Below are 14,540 nucleotides of genomic sequence, written 5' to 3'. Positions count from 1 at the left end.
AAAAAGGGAATGCAACACGAGGACTTCCCAGGAGGTCACCCATCCTAGTACTACTCTCGCCCAAGCACGCTTAACTTCGGAGTTCTGATGGGATCCAGTGCTTTAGTGCTGGTATGATCGCATCCAACATGTTACCCCGTCTTCGTCCCTTATCCTGGCCCCTCCCAGCTCCACTACAAAGACGATTGTACATTGCTTTGGCCGCTCCCTCTCAACTACGGAGACGAGTTTAACGCGGTTTCCACCCCTCCCTCTCAACTGCACCAGTGCACGCTTGCCGCGCCACAACGCCGCCGCTAGACTCGTGAATCGAGAGCACCCAGCTATAACTTACCGCACTCGTGCAAAATAATAAAACACGGTAAATATATTACTTACACGTGCGTTTTGTTTTGCAAGCGACGCAAAAAAATTAAAAAGGGAATGCAACACGAGGACTTCCAGGAGGTCACCCATCCTAGTACTACTCTCACCCAAGCACGCTTAACTTCGGAGTTCTGATGGGATCCAGTGCTTTAGTGCTGGTATGATCGCATCCGACATGTTACCACCGTCTTCGTCCCTTATCCTTGCCCCTCCCAGCTCCACTACAAAGACGATTGTACATTGCTTTGGCCGCTCCCTCTCAACTACGGAGACGAGTTTAACGCGGTTTCCACCCCTCCCTCTCAACCGCACCAGTGCACGCTTGCCGCGCCACAACGCCGCCGCTAGACTCGTGAGTCGTGAGCACCCAGCTATAACTTACCGCACTCGTGCAAAATAATAAAACACGGTAAATATATTACTTACACGTGTGTTTTGTTTTGCAAGCGGCGCAAAAAAAATTAAAAATGGAATGCAACATGAGGACTTCCCAGGAGGTCACCCATCCTAGTACTACTCTCGCCCAAGCACGCTTAACTTCGGAGTTCTGATCGGATCCGGTGCTTTAGTGCTGGTATGATCGCATCGGACATGTTACCCCCATCTTCGTCCCTTATCATTGCCCCTCCCAGCTCCACTACAAAGACGATTATACAATGCTTTGGCCGCTCCCTCTCAACTACGGAGACGAGTTCAACGCGGTTTCCACCCCTCCCTCTCAACCGCACCAGTGCACGCTTGCCGCGCCACAACCCCGCCGCTAGACTCATGAATCGTGAGCACCCAGCTATAACTTACCGCACCCGTGTAAAATAATAAAACACGGTAAATATATTACTTACACGTGCGTTTTGTTTTGCAAGCGGCGCAAAAAAATTTAAAAAGGGAATGCAACACGAGAACTTCCCAGGAGGTCATCCATCCTAGTACTACTCTCGCCCAAGCACGCTTAACTTCGGAGTTCTGATGGGATCCGGTGCTTTAGTGCTGGTATGATCGCATCCGACATGTTACCCCCGTCTTCGTCCCTTATCCTTGCCCCTCCCAGCTCCACTACAAAGACGATTGTACATTGCTTTGGCCGCTCCCTCTCAACTACAGCGACGAGTTTAACGCGGTTTCCACCCCTCCCTCTCAACCGCACCAGTGCACGCTTGCCGCGCCACAACGCCGCCGCTAGACTCGTGAATCGTGAGCACCCAGCTATAACTTACCGCACTCGTGCAAAATAATAAAACACGGTAAATATATTACTTACACGTGCGTTTTGTTTTGCAAGCGACGCAAAAAAAATAAAAAGGGAATGCAACACGAGGACTTCCCAGGAGGTCAACCATGCTAGTTCTACTCTCGCCCAAGCACGCTTAACTTCGGAGTTCTGATGGGATCCGGTGCTTTAGTGCTGGTATGATCGCATCCGACATGTTACCCTCGTCTTCGTCCCTTATCCTTGCCCCTCCCAGCTCCACTACAAAGACGATTGTACATTGCTTTGGCCGCTCCCTCTCAACTACGGTGACGAGTTTAACGCGGTTTCCACCCGTCCCTCTCAACCGCACCAGTGCACGCTTGCCGCGCCACAACGCCGCCGCTAGACTCGTGAATCGTGAGCACCCAGCTATAACTTACCGCACTCGTGCAAAATAATAAAACACGGTAAATATATTACTTACACGTGCGTTTTGTTTTGCAAGCGGTGCAAAAAAAATTAAAAAGGGAATGCAACCTGAGGACTTCCCAGGAGGTCACCTATCCTAGTACTACTCTCGCCCAAGCACGCTTAACTTCGGAGTTCTGATGGGATCCAGTGCTTTAGTGCTGGTATGATCGCATCCAACATGTTACCCCGTCTTCGTCCCTTATCCTGGCCCCTCCCAGCTCCACTACAAAGACGATTGTACATTGCTTTGGCCGCTCCCTCTCAACTACGGAGACGAGTTTAACGCGGTTTCCATCCCTCCCTGTCAACTGCACCAGTGCACGCTTGCCGCGCCACAACGCCGCCGCTAGACTCGTGAATCGAGAGCACCCAGCTATAACTTACCGCACTCGTGCAAAATAATAAAACACGGTAAATATATTACTTACACGTGCGTTTTGTTTTGCAAGCGACGCAAAAAAATTAAAAAGGGAATGCAACACGAGGACTTCCAGGAGGTCACCCATCCTAGTACTACTCTCACCCAAGCACGCTTAACTTCGGAGTTCTGATGGGATCCAGTGCTTTAGTGCTGGTATGATCGCATCCGACATGTTACCCCAGTCTTCGTCCCTTATCCTTGCCCCTCCCAGCTCCACAACAAAGACGATTGTACATTGCTTTGGCCGCTCCCTCTCAACTACGGAGACGAGTTTAACGCGGTTTCCACCCCTCCCTCTCAACCGCACCAGTGCACGCTTGCCGCGCCACAACGCCGCCGCTAGACTCGTGAGTCGTGAGCACCCAGCTATAACTTACCGCACTCGTGCAAAATAATAAAACACGGTAAATATATTACTTACACGTGCGTTTTGTTTTACAAGCGGCGCAAAAAAAATTAAAAAGGGAATGCAACATGAGGACTTCCCAGGAGGTCACCCATCCTAGTACTACTCTCGCCCAAGCACGCTTAACTTCGGAGTTCTGATGGGATCCGGTGCTTTAGTGCTGGTATGATCGCATAGGACATGTTACCCCCATCTTCGTCCCTTATCATTGCCCCTCCCAGCTCCACTACAAAGACGATTATACAATGCTTTGGCCGCTCCCTCTCAACTACGGAGACGAGTTTAACGCGGTTTCCACCCCTCCCTCTCAACCGCACCAGTGCACGCTTGCCGCGCCACAACCCCGCCGCTAGACTCATGAATCGTGAGCACCCAGCTATAACTTACCGCACCCGTGTAAAATAATAAAACACGGTAAATATATTACTTACACGTGCGTTTTGTTTTGCAAGCGGCGCAAAAAAATTTAAAAAGGGAATGCAACACGAGGACTTCCCAGGAGGTCATCCATCCTAGTACTACTCTCGCCCAAGCACGCTTAACTTCGGAGTTCTGATGGGATCCGGTGCTTTAGTGCTGGTATGATCGCATCCGACATGTTACCCCCGTCTTCGTCCCTTATCCTTGCCCCTCCCAGCTCCACTACAAAGACGATTGTACATTGCTTTGGCCGCTCCCTCTCAACTACAGCGACGAGTTTAACGCGGTTTCCACCCCTCCCTCTCAACCGCACCAGTGCACGCTTGCCGCGCCACAACGCCGCCGCTAGACTCGTGAATCGTGAGCACCCAGCTATAACTTACCGCACTCGTGCAAAATAATAAAACACGGTAAATATATTACTTACACGTGCGTTTTGTTTTGCAAGCGGCGCAAAAAAAATTAAAACAGGAATGCAACACGAGGACTTCCCAGGAGGTCACCCATCCTAGTACTACTCTAGCCCAAGCACGCTTAACTTCGGAGTTCTGATGGGATCCGGTGCTTTAGTGCTGGTATGATCGCATCCGACATGTTACCCCCGTCTTCGTCCCTTATCCTTGCCCCTCCCAGCACCACTACAAAGACGATTGTACATTACTTTGGCCCCTCCCTCTCAACTACGGAGACGAGTTTAACGCGGTTTCCACCCCTCCCTCTCAACCGCACCAGTGCACGCTTGCCGCGCCACAACGCCGCCGCTAGACTCGTGAATCGTGAGCACCCAGCTATAACTTACCGCACTCGTGCAAAATAATAAAACACGGTAAATATATTACTTACACGTGCGTTTTGTTTTGCAAGCGGCGCAAAAAAAATTAAAACAGGAATGCAACACGAGGACTTCCCAGGAGGTCACCCATCCTAGTACTACTCTAGCCCAAGCACGCTTAACTTCGGAGTTCTGATGGGATCCGGTGCTTTAGTGCTGGTATGATCGCATCCGACATGTTACCCCCGTCTTCGTCCCTTATCCTTGCCCCTCCCAGCACCACTACAAAGACGATTGTACATTGCTTTGGCCGCTCCCTCTCAACTACGGAGACGAGTTTAACGCGGTTTCCACCCCTCCCTCTCAACCGCACCAGTGCACGCTTGCCGCGCCACAACGCCGCCGCTAGACTCGTGAATCGTGAGCACCCAGCTATAACTTACCGCACTCGTGCAAAATAATAAAACACGGTAAATATATTACTTACACGTGCGTTTTGTTTTGCAAGCGGCGCAAAAAAAATTAAAACAGGAATGCAACACGAGGACTTCCCAGGAGGTCACCCATCCTAGTACTACTCTAGCCCAAGCACGCTTAACTTTAGATTTCTGATGGGATCCAGTGCTTTAGTGCTGGTATGATAGCATCCAACATGTTACCCCCGTCTTCGTCCCTTATCCTGGCCCCTCCCAGCTCCACTACAAAGACGATTGTACATTGCTTTGGCCGCTCCCTCTCAACTACGGAGACGAGTTTAATGCGGTTTCCACCCCTGCCTCTCAACCGCACCAGTGCACGCTTGCCGCGCCATAACGCCGCTGCTAGACTCGTGAGTCGTGAGCACCCAGCTATAGCTTACCGCACTCGTGCAAAATATTAAAACACGGTAAATATATTACTTACACGTGCGTTTTGTTTTGCAAGCGGCGCAAAAAAAATTAAAAAGGGAATGCAACACGAGAACTTCCCAGGAGGTCACCCATCCTAGTACTACTCTCGCCCAAGCATGCTTAACTTCAGAGTTCTGTTGGGATCCGGTGCTTTAGTGCTGCTATGATCGCATCCGACATGTTACCCCCGTCTTCGTCCCTTATCCTTGCCCCTCCCAGTTCCACTACAAAGACGATTGTACATTGCTTTGGCCGCTCCCTCTAAACTACGGAGACGAGTTTAACGCGGTTTCCACCCCTCCCTCTCAACCGTACCAGTGCACGCTTGCCGCGCCACAACGCCGCCGCTAGAATCGTGAATCGTGAGCACCCAGCTATAACTTACCGCACTCGTGCAAAATAATAGAACACGGTAAATATATTACTTACACGTGCGTTTTGTTTTGCAAGCGGCGCAAAAAAAATTAAAAAGGGAATGCAACACGAGGACTTCCCATGAGGTCACCCATCCTAGTACTACTCTCTCCCAAGCATGCTTAACTTCAGAGTTCTGATGGGAACCGGTGCTTTAGTGCTGGTACGATCGCATCCGACATGTTACCCCCGTCTTCGTCCCTTATCCTTGCCCCTCCCAGCTCCACTACAAAGACGATTGTACATTGCTTTGGCCGCTCCCTCTCAACTATGGAGACGAGTTTAACGCGGTTTCCACCCCTCCCTCTCAACCGCACCAGTGCACGCTTGCCGCGCCACAACGCCGCCGCTAGATTCGTGAATCGTGAGCACCCAGCTATAACTTACCGCACTCGTGCAAAATAATAAAACACGGTAAATATAGTACTTACACGTGCATTTTGTTTTGCAAGCGGCGCAAAAAAAATTAAAAGGGGAATGCAACACGAGGACTTCCCAGGAGGTCACCCATCCTAGTACTACTCTCGCCCAAGCACGCTTAGGTTCGGAGTTCTGATGGGATCCGGTGCTTTAGTGCTGGTATGATCGCATCCGACATGTTACCCCCGTCTTCGTCCCTTGTCCTTGCCCCTCCCAGCTCCACTACAAAGACGATTGTACATTGCTTTGGCCGCTCCCTCTCAACTATGGAGACGAGTTTAACGCAGTTTCCACCCCTCCCTCTCAACCGCACCAGTGCACGCTTGCCGCGCCACAACGCCGCCGCTAGACTCGTGAATTGTGAGCACCCTGCTATAACTTACCGCACTCGTGCAAAATAATAAAACACGGTAAATATATTACTTACACAGCACCCTGCTATAACTTACCGCACTCGTGCAAAATAATAAAACACGGTAAATATATTACTTACACGTGCGTTTTGTTTTGCAAGCGACGGAAAAAAAATTAAAAAGGGAATGCAACACGAGGACTTCCCAAGAGGTCACCCATCCTAGTACTACTCTCGCCCAAGCACGCTTAACTTCGGAGTTCTAATGGGATCCGGTGGTTTTGTGTTGGTATGATCGCATCTGACATATTACCCCCGTCTTCGTCCCTTGTCCTTGCCCCTCCCAGCTCCACTACAAAGACGATTGTACATTTCTTTGGCCGCTCCCTCTCAACTACGGAGACGAGTTTAACGCGGTTTCCACCCCTCCCTGTCAACCGCACCAGTGCACGCTTGCCGCGCCACAACGCCGCCGCTAGACTCGTGAATTGTGAGCACCCAGCTATAAATTACCGCACTCGTGCAAAATAATAAAACACGGTAAATATATTACTTACACGTGCGTTTTGTTTTGCAAGCGGCGCAAAAAAAATTAAAAAGGGAATGCAACACGAGGACTTCCCAGGAGGTCACCCATCCTAGTACTACTCTCGCCCAAGCATGCTTAACTTCGGAGTTCTGATGGGATCCGATGCTTTAGTGCTGGTATGATCGCATCCGACATGTTACCCCCGTCTTCGTCCCTTGTCCTTGCCCCTCGCAGCTCCACTACAAAGACGATTGTACATTGCTTTGGCCGCTCCCTCTCAACTACGGAGACGAGTTGAACGCGGTTTCCACCCCTTCCTCTCAACCGCACCAGTGCACGCTTGCCGCGCCACAACGCCGCCGCTAGACTCGTGAATCGTGAGCACCCAGCTATAACTTACCGCACTCGTGCAAAATAATAAAACACGGTAAATATATTACTTACACGTGCGTTTTGTTTTGCAAGCGGCGCAAAAAAAATTAAAAAGGGAATGCAACACGAGAACTTGCCAGGAGGTCACCCATCCTAGTACTACTCTCGCCCAAGCATGCTTAACTTCAGAGTTCTGATGGGATCCGGTGCTTTAGTGCTGGTATGATCGCATCCGACATGTTACCCCCGTCTTCGTCCCTTATCCTTGCCCCTCCCAGCTCCACTACAAAGACGATTGTACATTGCTTTGGCCGCTCCCTCTCAACTACGGAGACGAGTTTAACGCGGTTTCCACCCCTCCCTCTCAACCGCACCAGTGCACGCTTGCCGCGCCACAACGCCGCTGCTAGAATCGTGAATCGTGAGCACCCAGCTATAACTTACCGCACTCGTGCAAAATAATAAAACACGGTAAATATATTACTTACACGGGCGTTTTGTTTTGCAAGCGGCGCAAAAAAATTTAAAAAGGGAATGCAACACGAGGACTTCCCAGGAGGTCACCCATCCTAGTACTACTCTCTCCCAAGCATGCTTAACTTCAGAGTTCTGATGGGAACCGGTGCTTTAGTGCTGGTACGATCGCATCCGACATGTTACCCCCGTCTTCGTCCCTTATCCTTGCCCCTCCCAGCTCCACTACAAAGACGATTGTACATTGCTTTGGCCGCTCCCTCTCAACTACGGAGACGAGTTTAACGCGGTTTCCACCCCTCCCTCTCAACCGCACCAGTGCACGCTTGCCGCGCCACAACGCCGCCACTAGATTCGTGAATCGTGAGCACCCAGCTATAACTTACCGCACTCCTGCAAAATAATAAAACACGGTAAATATAGTACTTACACGTGCATTTTGTTTTGCAAGCGGCGCAAAAAAAATTAAAAGGGGAATGCAACACGAGGACTTCCCAGGAGGTCACCCATCCTAGTACTACTCTCGCCCAAGCACGCTTAGGTTCGGAGTTCTGATGGGATCCGGTGCTTTAGTGCTGGTATGATCGCATCCGACATGTTACCCCCGTCTTCGTCCCTTGTCCTTGCCCCTCCCAGCTCCACTACAAAGACGATTGTACATTGCTTTGGCCGCTCCCTCTCAACTACGGAGACGAGTTTAACGCGGTTTCCACCCCTCCCTCTCAACCGCACCAGTGCACGCTTGCCGCGCCACAACGCCGCCGCTAGATTCATGAATCGTGGGCACCCAGCTATAACTTACCGCACTCGTGCAAAATAATAAAACACGGTAAATATATTACTTACACGTGTGTTTTGTTTTGCAAGCGGCGCAAAAAAAATTAAAAAGGGAATGCAACACGAGGACTTCCCAGGAGGTCACCCATCCTAGTACTATTCTCGCCCAAGCACGCTTAACTTCGAAGTTCTGATGGGATCCGGTGCTTTAGTGCTGGTATGATCGCATCCGACATGTTACCCCCGTTTTCGTCCCTTGTCCTTGCCCCTCGCAGCTCCACTACAAAGACGATTGTACATTGCTTTGGCCGCTCCCTCTCAACTACGGAGACGAGTTGAACGCGGTTTCCACCCCTTCCTCTCAACCGCACCAATGCACGCTTGCCACGCCACAACGCCGCCGCTAGACTCGTGAATCGTGAGCACCCAGCTATAACTTACCGCACTCGTGCAAAATAATAAAACACGGTAAATATATTACTTACACGTGCGTTTTGTTTTGCAAGCGGCGCAAAAAAAATTAAAAAGGGAATGCAACACGAGAACTTCCCAGGAGGTCACCCATCCTAGTACTACTCTCGCCCAAGCATGCTTAACTTCAGAGTTCTGATGGGATCCGGTGCTTTAGTGCTGGTATGATCGCATCCGACATGTTACCCCCGTCTTCGTCCCTTATCCTTGCCCCTCCCAGCTCCACTACAAAGACGATTGTACATTGCTTTGGCCGCTCCCTCTCAACTATGGAGACGAGTTTAACGCGGTTTCCACCCCTCCCTCTCAACCGCACCAGTGCACGCTTGCCGCGCCACAGCGCCGCCGCTAGAATCGTGAATCGTGAGCACCCAGCTATAACTTACCGCACTCGTGCAAAATAATAAAACACGGTAAATATATTACTTACACGTGCGTTTTGTTTTGCAAGCGGCGCAAAAAAAATTAAAAAGGGAATGCAACACGAGGACTTCCCAGGAGGTCACCCATCCTAGTACTACTCTCTCCCAAGCATGCTTAACTTCAGAGTTCTGATGGGACCGGTGCTTTAGTGCTGGTACGATCGCATCCGACATGTTACCCCCGTCTTCGTCCCTTATCCTTGCCCCTCCCAGCTCCACTACAAAGACGATTGTACATTGCTTTGGCTGCTCCCTCTCAACTACGGAGACGAGTTTAACGCGGTTTCCACCCCTCCCTCTCAACCACACAAGTGCACGCTTGCCGCGCCACAACGCCGCCGCTAGATTCGTGAATCGTGAGCACCCAGCTATAACTTACCGCACTCGTGCAAAATAATAAAACACGGTAAATATAGTACTTACACGTGCATTTTGTTTTGCAAGTGGCGCAAAAAAAATTAAAAGGGGAATGCAACACGAGGACTTCCCAGGAGGTCACCCATCCTAGTACTACTCTCGCCCAAGCACGCTTAGGTTCGGAGTTCTGATGGGATCCGGTGCTTTAGTGCTGGTATGATCGCATCCGACATGTTACCCCCGTCTTCGTCCCTTGTCCTTGCCCCTCCCAGCTCCACTACAAAGACGATTGTACATTGCTTTGGCCGCTCCCTCTCAACTACGGAGACGAGTTTAACGCGGTTTCCACCCCTCCCTCTCAACCGCACCAGTGCACGCTTGCCGCGCCACAACGCCGCCACTAGACTCGTGAATCGTGAGCACCCTGCTATAACTTACCGCACTCGTGCAAAATAATAAAACACGGTAAATATATTACTTACACGTGCGTTTTGTTTTGCAAGCGGCGCAAAAAAAATTAAAAAGGGAATGCAACACGAGGACTTCCCAGGAGGTCACCCATCCTAGTACTACTCTCCCCCAGGCACGCTTAACTTCGAAGTTCTAATGGGATCCGATGCTTTAGTGCTGGTATGATCGCATCCGACATGTTTCCCCCGTCTTCGTCCCTCGTCCTTGCCCCATGCAGCTCCACTACAAAGACGCTTGTACATTGCTTTGGCCGCTCCCTCTCAACTACGGAGACGAGTTTAACGCGGTTTCCACCCCTCCCTCTCAACCGCACCAGTGCACGCTTGCCGCGCCACAACGCCGCCGCTAGATTCGTGAATCGTGAGCACCCAGCTATAACTTACCGCACTCGTGCAAAATAATAAAACACGGTAAATATATTACTTACAGGTGTGTTTTGTTTTGCAAGCGGCGCAAAAAAAATTAAAAAGGGAATGCAACACGAGGACTTCCCAGGAGGTCACCCATCCTAGTACTATTCTCGCCCAAGCACGCTTAACTTCGGAGTTCTGATGGGATCCGGTGCTTTAGTGCTGGTATGATCGCATCCGACATGTTACCCCCGTCTTCGTCCCTTGTCCTTGCCCCTCGCAGCTCCACTACAAAGACGATTGTACATTGCTTTGGTCGCTCCCTCTCAACTACGGAGACGAGTTGAACGCGGTTTCCACCCCTTCCTCTCAACCGCACCAGTGCACGCTTGCCACGCCATAACGCCGCCGATAGTCTCGTGAATCGTGAGCAACAAGCTATAACTTACCGTACTCGTGCAAAATAATAAAACACGGTAAATATATTACTTACACGTGCGTTTTGTTTTGCAAGCGGCGCAAACAAAATTAAAAAGGGTATGCAACACCAGGACTTCCCAGGAGGTCACCCATCCTAGTACTACTCTCTCCCAAGCATGCTTAACTTCAGAGTTCTGATGGGATCCGGTGCTTTAGTGCTGGTACGATCGCATCCGACATGTTACCCCCGTCTTCGTCCCTTATCCTTGCCCCTCCCAGCTCCACTACAAAGACGATTGTACATTGCTTTGGCCGCTCCCTCTCAACTACGGAGACGAGTTTAACGCGGTTTCCACCCCTCCCTCTCAACCGCACAAGTGCACGCTTACCGCGCCACAACGCCGCCGCTAGATTCGTGAATTGTGAGCACCCAACTATAACTTACCGCACTCGTGCAAAATAATAAAACACGGTAAATATATTACTTACGCGTGCATTTTGTTTTGCAAGCGGCGCAAAGAAAATTAAAAGGGGAATGCAACACGAGGACTTCCCAGGAGGTCACCCATCCTAGTACTATTCTCGCCCAAGCACGCTTAACTTCGGAGTTCTGATGGGATCCGGTGCTTTAGTGCTGGTATGATCGCATCCGACATGTTACCCCCGTCTTCGTCCCTTGTCCTTGCCCGTCGCAGCTCCACTACAAAGACGATTGTACATTGCTTTGGCCGCTCCCTCTCAACTACGGAGACGAGTTGAACGCGGTTTCCACCCCTTCCTCTCAACCGCACCAGTGCACGCTTGCCACGCCAGAACGCTGCCGATAGACTCGTGAATCGTGAGCACCCAGCTATAACTTACCTCACTCGTGCAAAATAATAAAACACGGTAAATATATTACTTACACGTGCATTTTGTTTTGCAAGCGGCGCAAAAAAATTAAAAAGGGAATGCAACACGAGGAGTTCCCAGGAGGTCACCCATCCTAGTACTACTCTCGCCCAAGCATGCTTAACTTCAGAGTTCTGATGGGATCCGGTGCTTTAGTGCTGGTATGATCGCATCCGACATGTTACCCCCGTCTTCGTCCCTTATCCTTGCCCCTCCCAGCTCCACTACAAAGACGATTGTACATTGCTTTGGCCGCTCCCTCTCAACTACGGAGACGAGTTTAACGCGGTTTGCACCCCTCCCTCTCAACCGCACCAGTGCACGCTTGCCGCGCCACAACGCCGCCGCTAGAACCGTGAATCGTGAGCACCCAGCTATAACTTACCGCACTCCTGCAAAATAATAAAACACGGTAAATATATTACTTACACGTGCGTTTTGTTTTGCAAGCGGCGCAAAAAAAATTAAAAAGGGAATGCAACACGAGGACTTCCCAGGAGGTCACCCATCCTAGTACTACTCTCGCCCAAGCACGCTTAACTTCGGAGTTCTCATGGGATCCGATGCTTTAGTGCTAGTATGATCGCATCCGACCTGTTACCCCCGTCTTCGTCCCTTGTCCTTGCCCCTCGCAGCTCCACTACAAAGACGATTGTACATTGCTTTGGCCGCTCCCTCTCAACTACGGAGACGAGTTTAACGCGGTTTCCACCCCTCCCTCTCAACCGCACCAGTGCACGCTTGGCGCGCCACAACGCCGCCGCTAGATTCGTGAATCGTGAGCACCCAGCTATAACTTTCCGCACTCGTGCAAAATAATAAAACACAGTAAATATATTACTTACACGTGCGTTTTGTTTTGGAAGCGGCGCAAAAAAAATTAAAAAGGGAATGCAACACGTGGACTTCCCAAGAGGACACCCATCCTAGTACTACTCTCGCCCAAGCACGCTTAACTTCAGAGTTCTGATGGGATCCGGTGGTTTAGTGCTGGTATGATCGCATCCAACATGTTACCCCCGTCTACGTCCCTTATCCTTGCCCCTCCCAGCTCCACTACAAAGACGATTGTACATTGCTTTGGCCGCTCCCTCTCAACTACAGAGACGAGTTTAACGCGGTTTCCACCCCTCCCTCTCAACCGCACGAGTGCACGCTTGCCGCGCCACAACGCCGCCGCTAGACTCGTGAATCGTGAGCACCCAGCTATAACTTACCGCACTTGTGCAAAATAATAAAACACGGTAAATATAATACTTACACGTGCATTTTGTTTTGCAAGCGGCGCAAAAAAAATTAGAAAGGGAATGCAACACGAGGACTTCCCAGGAGGACACCCATCCTAGTACTACTCTCGCCCAAGCACGCTTAACTTCGGAGTTCTGATGGGATCCAGTGCTTTAGTGCTGGTATGATCGCATCCGACATGTTACCCCCGTCTTCGTCCCTTATCCTTGCCTCTCCCAACTCCACTACAAAGACGATTGTACATTGCTTTGGCCGCTCCCTCTCAACTACGGAGACGAGTTTAACGCGGTTTCCACCCCTCCCTCTCAACCGCACCAGTGCAAGCTTGCCGCGCCACAACGCCGCCGCTAGATTCGTGAATCGTGAGCACCCAGCTATAACTTACCACACTCGTGCAAAATAATAAAACACGGTAAATATATTACTTACACGTGCGTTTTGTTTTGCAAGCGGCGCAAAAAAAATTAAAAAGGGAATGCAACACGAGGACTTCCCAGGAGGACACCCATCCTAGTACTACTCTCGCCCAAGCACGCTTAACTTCAGAGTTCTGATGGGATCCGGTGGTTTAGTGCTGGTATGATCGCATCCAACATGTTACCCCCGTCTACGTCCCTTATCCTTGCCCCTCCCAGCTCCACTACAAAGACGATTGTACATTGCTTTGGCCGCTCCCTCTCAACTACGGAGACGAGTTTAACGCGGTTTCCACCCCTCCCTCTCAACCGCACTAGTGCACGCTTGCCGCGCCACAACGCCGCTGCTAGACTCGTGAATCGTGAGCACCCAGCTATAACTTACCGCACTTGTGCAAAATAATAGAACACGGTAAATATAATACTTACACGTGCATTTTGTTTTGCAAGCGGCGCAAAAAAATTTAGAAAGGGAATGCAGCACGAGGACTTCCCAGGAGGACACCCATCCTAGTACTACTCTCGCCCAAGCACGCTTAACTTCGGAGTTCTGATGGGATCCAGTGCTTTAGTGCTGGTATGATCGCATCCGACATGTTACCCCCGTCTTCGTCCCTTATCCTTGCCTCTCCCAACTCCATTACAAAGACGATTGTACATTGCTTTGGCCGCTCCCTCTCAACTACGGAGACGAGTTTAACGCGGTTTCCACCCCTCCCTCTCAACCGCACCAGTGCACGCTTGCCGCGCCACAACGCCGCCGCTAGATTCGTGAATCGTGAGCACCAAGCTATAACTTACCGCACTCGTGCAAAATAATAAAACACGGTAAATATATTACGTGCGTTTTGTTTTGCAAGCGGCACAAAAAAATTAAAAAGGGAATGCAACACGAGGACTTCCCAGGAGGACACCCATCCTAGTACTACTCTCGCCCAAGCACGCTTAACTTCAGAGTTCTGATGGGATCCGGTGGTTTAGTGCTGGTATGATCGCATCCAACATGTTACCCCCGTCTACGTCCCTTATACTTGCCCCTCCCAGCTCCACTACAAAGACGATTGTACATTGCTTTGGCCGCTCCCTCTCAACTACGGAGACGAGTTTAACGCGGTTTCCACCCCTCCCTCTCAACCGCACTAGTGCACGCTTGCCGCGCCACAACGCCGCCGCTAGACTCGTGAATCGTGAGCACCCAGCTATAACTTACCGCACTTGTGC

General features: G+C 50.6%; 35 non-coding genes across 35 annotated transcripts; all 35 read right to left on the bottom strand.

The window, feature by feature from the left end:
• Window positions 1–6: 6 nt before the first annotated feature.
• LOC123154101 (5S ribosomal RNA) lies at window positions 7–125 on the bottom strand. Its single transcript, XR_006476671.1, has one exon. It is a non-coding gene; the product is annotated as a 5S ribosomal RNA (ribosomal RNA).
• A 295-nt stretch (window positions 126–420) lies between these two features.
• Window positions 421–538, bottom strand: LOC123154390 (5S ribosomal RNA). Its single transcript, XR_006476828.1, has one exon. It is a non-coding gene; the product is annotated as a 5S ribosomal RNA (ribosomal RNA).
• A 297-nt stretch (window positions 539–835) lies between these two features.
• Window positions 836–954, bottom strand: LOC123154689 (5S ribosomal RNA). The gene has a single exon (XR_006476992.1). It is a non-coding gene; the product is annotated as a 5S ribosomal RNA (ribosomal RNA).
• Window positions 955–1,251: 297 nt separating this feature from the next.
• On the bottom strand, window positions 1,252–1,370 carry LOC123154317 (5S ribosomal RNA). The gene has a single exon (XR_006476775.1). It is a non-coding gene; the product is annotated as a 5S ribosomal RNA (ribosomal RNA).
• A 296-nt stretch (window positions 1,371–1,666) lies between these two features.
• On the bottom strand, window positions 1,667–1,785 carry LOC123154546 (5S ribosomal RNA). Its single transcript, XR_006476903.1, has one exon. It is a non-coding gene; the product is annotated as a 5S ribosomal RNA (ribosomal RNA).
• Window positions 1,786–2,082: 297 nt separating this feature from the next.
• On the bottom strand, window positions 2,083–2,201 carry LOC123154739 (5S ribosomal RNA). Its single transcript, XR_006477031.1, has one exon. It is a non-coding gene; the product is annotated as a 5S ribosomal RNA (ribosomal RNA).
• Window positions 2,202–2,496: 295 nt separating this feature from the next.
• LOC123154377 (5S ribosomal RNA) lies at window positions 2,497–2,614 on the bottom strand. The gene has a single exon (XR_006476822.1). It is a non-coding gene; the product is annotated as a 5S ribosomal RNA (ribosomal RNA).
• A 297-nt stretch (window positions 2,615–2,911) lies between these two features.
• On the bottom strand, window positions 2,912–3,030 carry LOC123154160 (5S ribosomal RNA). Its single transcript, XR_006476700.1, has one exon. It is a non-coding gene; the product is annotated as a 5S ribosomal RNA (ribosomal RNA).
• A 297-nt stretch (window positions 3,031–3,327) lies between these two features.
• On the bottom strand, window positions 3,328–3,446 carry LOC123155028 (5S ribosomal RNA). Its single transcript, XR_006477168.1, has one exon. It is a non-coding gene; the product is annotated as a 5S ribosomal RNA (ribosomal RNA).
• Window positions 3,447–3,743: 297 nt separating this feature from the next.
• On the bottom strand, window positions 3,744–3,862 carry LOC123151618 (5S ribosomal RNA). Its single transcript, XR_006475747.1, has one exon. It is a non-coding gene; the product is annotated as a 5S ribosomal RNA (ribosomal RNA).
• Window positions 3,863–4,159: 297 nt separating this feature from the next.
• LOC123151547 (5S ribosomal RNA) lies at window positions 4,160–4,278 on the bottom strand. Its single transcript, XR_006475702.1, has one exon. It is a non-coding gene; the product is annotated as a 5S ribosomal RNA (ribosomal RNA).
• A 297-nt stretch (window positions 4,279–4,575) lies between these two features.
• On the bottom strand, window positions 4,576–4,694 carry LOC123154915 (5S ribosomal RNA). Its single transcript, XR_006477123.1, has one exon. It is a non-coding gene; the product is annotated as a 5S ribosomal RNA (ribosomal RNA).
• Window positions 4,695–4,991: 297 nt separating this feature from the next.
• On the bottom strand, window positions 4,992–5,110 carry LOC123154823 (5S ribosomal RNA). The gene has a single exon (XR_006477074.1). It is a non-coding gene; the product is annotated as a 5S ribosomal RNA (ribosomal RNA).
• A 297-nt stretch (window positions 5,111–5,407) lies between these two features.
• Window positions 5,408–5,526, bottom strand: LOC123155286 (5S ribosomal RNA). Its single transcript, XR_006477336.1, has one exon. It is a non-coding gene; the product is annotated as a 5S ribosomal RNA (ribosomal RNA).
• Window positions 5,527–5,823: 297 nt separating this feature from the next.
• LOC123153205 (5S ribosomal RNA) lies at window positions 5,824–5,942 on the bottom strand. The gene has a single exon (XR_006476410.1). It is a non-coding gene; the product is annotated as a 5S ribosomal RNA (ribosomal RNA).
• Window positions 5,943–6,305: 363 nt separating this feature from the next.
• Window positions 6,306–6,424, bottom strand: LOC123154600 (5S ribosomal RNA). Its single transcript, XR_006476939.1, has one exon. It is a non-coding gene; the product is annotated as a 5S ribosomal RNA (ribosomal RNA).
• A 297-nt stretch (window positions 6,425–6,721) lies between these two features.
• LOC123153343 (5S ribosomal RNA) lies at window positions 6,722–6,840 on the bottom strand. Its single transcript, XR_006476452.1, has one exon. It is a non-coding gene; the product is annotated as a 5S ribosomal RNA (ribosomal RNA).
• Window positions 6,841–7,137: 297 nt separating this feature from the next.
• Window positions 7,138–7,256, bottom strand: LOC123154463 (5S ribosomal RNA). Its single transcript, XR_006476858.1, has one exon. It is a non-coding gene; the product is annotated as a 5S ribosomal RNA (ribosomal RNA).
• A 297-nt stretch (window positions 7,257–7,553) lies between these two features.
• LOC123155220 (5S ribosomal RNA) lies at window positions 7,554–7,672 on the bottom strand. Its single transcript, XR_006477282.1, has one exon. It is a non-coding gene; the product is annotated as a 5S ribosomal RNA (ribosomal RNA).
• A 297-nt stretch (window positions 7,673–7,969) lies between these two features.
• On the bottom strand, window positions 7,970–8,088 carry LOC123153200 (5S ribosomal RNA). The gene has a single exon (XR_006476404.1). It is a non-coding gene; the product is annotated as a 5S ribosomal RNA (ribosomal RNA).
• Window positions 8,089–8,385: 297 nt separating this feature from the next.
• Window positions 8,386–8,504, bottom strand: LOC123152788 (5S ribosomal RNA). The gene has a single exon (XR_006476325.1). It is a non-coding gene; the product is annotated as a 5S ribosomal RNA (ribosomal RNA).
• A 297-nt stretch (window positions 8,505–8,801) lies between these two features.
• Window positions 8,802–8,920, bottom strand: LOC123153061 (5S ribosomal RNA). The gene has a single exon (XR_006476366.1). It is a non-coding gene; the product is annotated as a 5S ribosomal RNA (ribosomal RNA).
• A 297-nt stretch (window positions 8,921–9,217) lies between these two features.
• Window positions 9,218–9,335, bottom strand: LOC123155457 (5S ribosomal RNA). The gene has a single exon (XR_006477404.1). It is a non-coding gene; the product is annotated as a 5S ribosomal RNA (ribosomal RNA).
• A 297-nt stretch (window positions 9,336–9,632) lies between these two features.
• On the bottom strand, window positions 9,633–9,751 carry LOC123153193 (5S ribosomal RNA). The gene has a single exon (XR_006476396.1). It is a non-coding gene; the product is annotated as a 5S ribosomal RNA (ribosomal RNA).
• Window positions 9,752–10,048: 297 nt separating this feature from the next.
• LOC123154847 (5S ribosomal RNA) lies at window positions 10,049–10,167 on the bottom strand. The gene has a single exon (XR_006477092.1). It is a non-coding gene; the product is annotated as a 5S ribosomal RNA (ribosomal RNA).
• Window positions 10,168–10,464: 297 nt separating this feature from the next.
• On the bottom strand, window positions 10,465–10,583 carry LOC123153443 (5S ribosomal RNA). The gene has a single exon (XR_006476504.1). It is a non-coding gene; the product is annotated as a 5S ribosomal RNA (ribosomal RNA).
• A 297-nt stretch (window positions 10,584–10,880) lies between these two features.
• LOC123155330 (5S ribosomal RNA) lies at window positions 10,881–10,999 on the bottom strand. The gene has a single exon (XR_006477340.1). It is a non-coding gene; the product is annotated as a 5S ribosomal RNA (ribosomal RNA).
• Window positions 11,000–11,296: 297 nt separating this feature from the next.
• On the bottom strand, window positions 11,297–11,415 carry LOC123153364 (5S ribosomal RNA). The gene has a single exon (XR_006476460.1). It is a non-coding gene; the product is annotated as a 5S ribosomal RNA (ribosomal RNA).
• A 296-nt stretch (window positions 11,416–11,711) lies between these two features.
• Window positions 11,712–11,830, bottom strand: LOC123153447 (5S ribosomal RNA). Its single transcript, XR_006476506.1, has one exon. It is a non-coding gene; the product is annotated as a 5S ribosomal RNA (ribosomal RNA).
• Window positions 11,831–12,127: 297 nt separating this feature from the next.
• On the bottom strand, window positions 12,128–12,246 carry LOC123153808 (5S ribosomal RNA). The gene has a single exon (XR_006476576.1). It is a non-coding gene; the product is annotated as a 5S ribosomal RNA (ribosomal RNA).
• Window positions 12,247–12,543: 297 nt separating this feature from the next.
• LOC123153579 (5S ribosomal RNA) lies at window positions 12,544–12,662 on the bottom strand. The gene has a single exon (XR_006476540.1). It is a non-coding gene; the product is annotated as a 5S ribosomal RNA (ribosomal RNA).
• A 297-nt stretch (window positions 12,663–12,959) lies between these two features.
• LOC123152648 (5S ribosomal RNA) lies at window positions 12,960–13,078 on the bottom strand. The gene has a single exon (XR_006476283.1). It is a non-coding gene; the product is annotated as a 5S ribosomal RNA (ribosomal RNA).
• A 297-nt stretch (window positions 13,079–13,375) lies between these two features.
• On the bottom strand, window positions 13,376–13,494 carry LOC123153423 (5S ribosomal RNA). Its single transcript, XR_006476480.1, has one exon. It is a non-coding gene; the product is annotated as a 5S ribosomal RNA (ribosomal RNA).
• A 297-nt stretch (window positions 13,495–13,791) lies between these two features.
• LOC123153505 (5S ribosomal RNA) lies at window positions 13,792–13,910 on the bottom strand. Its single transcript, XR_006476518.1, has one exon. It is a non-coding gene; the product is annotated as a 5S ribosomal RNA (ribosomal RNA).
• A 290-nt stretch (window positions 13,911–14,200) lies between these two features.
• On the bottom strand, window positions 14,201–14,319 carry LOC123153415 (5S ribosomal RNA). Its single transcript, XR_006476478.1, has one exon. It is a non-coding gene; the product is annotated as a 5S ribosomal RNA (ribosomal RNA).
• Between the last annotated feature and the right edge of the window lie 221 nt (window positions 14,320–14,540).

Source organism: Triticum aestivum, chromosome 1B (genome assembly GCF_018294505.1).
Source record: "Triticum aestivum cultivar Chinese Spring chromosome 1B, IWGSC CS RefSeq v2.1, whole genome shotgun sequence".
In the NCBI taxonomy this organism is placed as follows: domain Eukaryota; kingdom Viridiplantae; phylum Streptophyta; class Magnoliopsida; order Poales; family Poaceae; genus Triticum; species Triticum aestivum.
Note: the sequence above shows the minus strand (reverse complement) of the source record. Positions and strands in the feature narration are given on the sequence as shown.